This window comes from Rhopalosiphum maidis, chromosome 3 (genome assembly GCF_003676215.2).
Source record: "Rhopalosiphum maidis isolate BTI-1 chromosome 3, ASM367621v3, whole genome shotgun sequence".
Classification (NCBI taxonomy): domain Eukaryota; kingdom Metazoa; phylum Arthropoda; class Insecta; order Hemiptera; family Aphididae; genus Rhopalosiphum; species Rhopalosiphum maidis.
This window is the reverse complement of record NC_040879.1, coordinates 14,656,858-14,662,733: the sequence shown is the minus strand read 5'-3', so window position 1 is coordinate 14,662,733 and position 5,876 is coordinate 14,656,858.

Here is a 5,876-nt window from a genome sequence, read left to right as displayed (position 1 = left end):
GTTATTTATGTTTGTAAAAAAATCATTAAGTCTGTCTTGTATTTCCACTATAATGTCATCGGAACAGTTTTTGAAAAAGTTCTCTTTGTTAGAAAATAAATTCAAAAAAGCCTATTCAAGATAATCATAAATTAATTTAATCAAGACTACCTACAATATTATTCAACAATGTTGTACTCATTTATACGTTTGTCACTTACGTTTTCAGTGATCACTTTTAAATCTTCAATAGGGTTTGGTGACACTTCTCCACACAAAAGTATCGAATCACAGTTATCGTGTGTAATTTCAACTGGTTTAAGTCTTATAATATAGCAAATTCTAGACTTATAACCATCAGGAAAATCATCATAAATAGGTATCAATAAACCAGCAGAGTTCAGCATGAAAAAAATTATAACATGATCCGGCATGTTTAAAAATTCCATTACCATAGCCTAAAAGCCGTATAAAACACAACCAAATATATTATATTTTGCTTACTTTTTTATGAACAAAGATTGTAAATATTATTTTTCAAATACGTTTTTTTTTCGCTTGTTATACAATATATACCACAAAGCCCAATATCGTATTAGACAATGAGTACTATTTTAGTATTCTTATGAATATTGTATTTAAATAAAAACTATGCTACCTAATCTAAGTAACTAAATACACCTACTGTATTAATATACATATCTATAATTTTTCCAAAGTAAATTTTATTTCAGAATACTATTATTATAAATAAATATTGGAATTAATTAATAAAAGTTCTTATTTAATATTAACATAAGACAATAATATACGTACGTGAAACTCTCGATTTCGCATCATTGTGTCAATTACATCATTTTTAATTTTCAAAGATTTAATTAGAAAATTATAGACGTAAACCAAACGTTTATCATCGAATTCTGCATTATCTCCACTATTCATCTTAAAAAATGAAGGTAAAGTTCAAAATTAACTGCATAAATAATAATGAAAAGGTTTAGTTGAGATCAAATAGATTTTATGGTTTATTTTATAACTTTATAAGCTTATGTTAGTTACCTTGGTGACTATAATTGCTAAATCGAAAGTAAAATGAATGTGTGAACAATGCGTGCAAGCAACCCATCAATCATTCGGTGTTTCTATAGATTCGTACAATATGACAATACAGTCTAACGTTTCTCGATTTTTAATAATGATTTGTCATTTTATAAGGGATGGAAATATAGAACATTTTAATGATTTTCTTAAACTAAAATCCACTAATTAATAAACTTTGGACTACATTTAGTACTAAATTAATAATATCTATATGTTTATAGTTTATAAAAAAAAAATTCATCAAATTAAGTTAAAGAATTTATGTAAAAAAATAAATTATATCTTAAAACTACCAAAACTGACTTTTACTATATGTAGTATAAATGTATAATATTGTACAAATATATTGAGTGCTATTATAAATAGGGAGTAGGGAGAAATTATTTGTTAATCAAATAATGTTCTCTATTTTAATACATTTTTCTCACATTGTAATATATATAACATTTCCTATATTTATGTTTATATACCTATTAAAAATATTAAACAAAAAACAAACATACTTGTACTAAAATATGAATGTGAAATAAAATTTTTATGGTTGTATAATAAAAATTAATAAATATTAATTCAACCATAAATTATTGTATAGTAAAAAAAAAAATTCAAAACTGTAAAAAATAACAACGATTTTACATTTAATATATTATCATAAAATATTAAAATGTATTTTCTAAAAAAAAAAATATTAAAAATATAGTTCTTATAATCATTAAAATAATATGTTTATTATAATAATAATTCGTAAAAAAAATGTTGGTAACTAGTCTCTGCAGCGAAAATTCATTAGTAAATTCAATAATGCTTAATTTTCATTTATTAACAAATAATAATATGTTAAAATAGTAGTTATTATTTTAATTTGAACAATATACTATTGAATTAAAAAAATATATTATAGGTAAAATAAACAAATACTATCGGTAGGTAGAATTAATTATACAAACAAGCATTAATTAAAGAAAAAAATACATTGAATTAAGGGGACTGCAGCACACGCATTTTTCATACGTTTTAGACCAATAAGCGGTAGTAAATTACACATACTTCGGAATGTCCAATTTAAATTTTTAATACATGTATGAACTCTTTGACAAAATATCTAGGCTTTTTAGGAAGTCAATTTTTGATTTTCAATTTTAAAAGCCCTTAAAATTAAGATATTTTTTTCAAAAATCTCATGAAATAATTGCATTATATTTGTATTTATTTTGAGCATATCTGATTTTAAATCAAAAAAGTAATTCCTAAAGAGCATAGTCTAGAAGATTATAAATTCAACCGTTTTTTTTCAATTTCAATCAAACTTCAGGAAGTATGTTTAATTTACTACCGCTTTTAGTAGTTTTTATAGTTATGCATACAAGAATATATTTCGTTTTTCGCTATGCATTGACATGTGCGTGCGCGTATGAGAGTTGCTTCCGGCGGCTCGGCGCGCGGCGGCGGTTGCTCGGTGCGGCGAGACATCGATTCTTGGAAACAATTAATAGATAAGGATTTTTTTTTAGGTATAGCAAAATCAGCATAATCAAATATTTCTATAATTTAATAAAACCCAATACCCATATATTAGGAAATATAAAGTTGTACCGCCTAGCGCAGTGGCGCCTATATGAATCATTTGATTTCAACACTACACTCCGATCAGTAAGGTTGTCTGTAAAGTGTCCAGTGTTTTGTGTTTTTTTTCATTATTTTAAAAAATGGGTAAGGACTGGCGTTTTGGCCGAAAAACTAGGCGTAAGTTAAGTGCACCTAAATTAAAAAAACACAGATTGAACAATTTACAATCGATAAAAAAAAAAGTGACAAAGATCATAGCTGCGATGTTCAGGTAATTATATAAACACATATAGAATTTAGAACAATATAACTATTTTAAATATTGAAGAATATTCAGTATTATTTTATTTTAATTGTGACAGGGAAATACTCATTTATCAGTATCTGAAAATATTTCGACAGATAATAATACCATAGAACTTACAACTGTCACTAGGTAAGTAAAACAGTTATTGGAAATTAGTTATTAATATTTTTTAAATTTTAACTACAAAATAATTTGCAAATATTCATGATTTTAACCATTTGTTGTCAATATAATTTGAACTTAAAACGCTAATAAAAAAAAATTATGCCTATATGTATTCTTATAATTTTAAATACTATTATATTATTTTTAAATTAATAAATACTAACTAACTTATTTTGTGATATTTAGTACTGCATACTTATAACGTAATATTAATTTTTATTTCGCTTAAGACGTTTTATATTATGTAATATTTTATAAAGGTGATGGAGATAGCAGCGTTATGAAACGTTTACGCATTGCTAAGCCATATGGACCTAATTGCATTGTACAAAAAGTTGAATGTACTAACCATTTATTGCGAAACTACATCAACCGATTAAGAGATTTAACAAGCAAACGGAAAAATTCGAAAGGTGAGCCAATACCGGGTTATCTTAGAAAAATTATTCAAACTCGTCTGTTACGATTACGATACGCTGTCACCGAAGCTGTAAAATATAATCGACAACTTCAAACAAATATACCATATGAAACCCGATTAATGGTTCTAAAATCAGATTTAGTAAATGGGCCCAACCATGTGTTTGGAGATCATACCAACTGTAGACAGTACTTCTGCCAGGGCACAAAAGAAGGTAATATCACTAAATATAATTTATAAATGTATATTGAGTAATTTATGTATTTATATGTATATAGTAATAGTATAATATATTTTTTAAATTTATAGGTGAAGATAATCTTGTCGATGAACTAAAGCGATTCGAACTATGGGATGATATTGTACGTGCTAGAAATTTACTGACTTACCACACGGAAAGTCTTATGTATAATTTTAATAATAACGCGGCAGAACTGTATAACTCAATCTTGGCCAAATTTATCGGAGGAAAACGGATTAACTTTTCTCACAAAGGTGACATTTTAATTTTTGTATACCTACATACATTATAATATTAAATTAATATTTTTTATTTATTTATTTAAAAAAAAAAAAAAAATTAAAAAAAATTAAATTAATTAAATTTTAATTTTAAATAAATAAATATATAATTTATATAATATATAATTATAATTTAATAATACACTATAACTATAATATAATAAAGCTAGTACCTATTCACTTTATCGATTATTCACTTTTTAAATTTAACATAAACTGTTTATAGGTTCTTATGAGCTTCGATGCAATGCGGCAGTTACAGCTTATAACGAAGGAGCTAATCGTCTATCTTCTTTTAATAAACAAATAACCGATAAAAGCCCTGGTATGTATACTAAACAATACATTAAAAAAAGTACGAAAAGAATTGAAAATCATAGCCGACGTCGATGCCTTTTTAAAACATCTGAACGCACAAAAACTGCTGCCAAACCACTGACCAATACTGGACCAGATGAAAATTACGGAAATGTATTACACGACCCGTTCTTAGATTTAACTGAAAATCAAATTGAAGTATATAAGCGTGATTACTTGGATAAATTATCATTATCTGAGAGTCAAATAAAAATATTGGAAATGAGAACAAGAAGGCAACACCAGTGTGAAGAATGGTGTATTGAAAGGAAAAAACGGTTAGTACCTACCTATTATTTATTTAGTTTTATTTATGAATTTTAGTTGTATGAGTTATAATTTACAATAATTAATGGAATATCTAAATTATTGTCAGACTTACAGCATCTATTTTCGGGAAAGTTTGTAAAATGCGTGATAAAACGTCACGTGCTAAAACTGTGAACGATATTTTATTTGGCACATTCACTGGAAATGCCGCCACTAGGTATGGAATTGCCAATGAAGTAATCGCTAAAGAACAGCTAGAAGACCTTCTAAAGACAAAAATACAATCTGCTGGTTTAGTTGTTGACAAAAATATACCATTTATAGCCGCCTCCCCTGACGGAATACTAGACGATGAATCGCTAGTAGAAATTAAATGTCCAGCTAGTGCCAAAGAACTTGCACCAGAAGATGCTATACAAAGTAAAAAAATTAAATATTGCTCAATTAAGGACGGGACATTGTACTTAAAACGCAACGATAATTATTATTATCAAGTTCAGGGTCAACTGCACATCAGTCAAAAGACTTATTGCTATTTTTGTGTATGGACCCCAAAAGGTAAACACAAATTATTAAAATTATATATTTATTTAAAATATATGTACTAAAAAAAACTAATCATTACAGGTTTGATGTATGAAAAAATAAAACGAGACGATGATTTTTGGAAAAATAACATGGAGACCAAAATTAAAACGTTTTATTTAGAAAATCTCTTACCAGCCTTAATCAAAGAAAATTTAATGCAATAAATATTTTAATACTTTTTTTTTTAATCCTCAAAATAATTTTATATACATATACATTATTATATTATATAGTTTTTTTATTATTAATTAAACCCATATATGTATTAATTGTATCTGCAGTCATTACTTACTTCATATTTGTTTATTAATTGTATCTATCGTAATTCATTCTAGGCTGTCTACAGCATTTTTATTAATTTTACGAGTATTGTATTTTTTAAATTTTAACTAGGTAATAGCTATTATGATAATATCATAAAAACAGATGCCCGTATGAATGTGTAACATAAATATATAAACACATTATAACAATAATAATTTTTTCTTTTGATTATTATCGTAGTTCCAGAAATTCGTATTTTGGATAATGGGCGGGTGGCAGTATGATAAAAGCGATAACGGATTACACACACTAATGTTCATTTACTACTCACACATA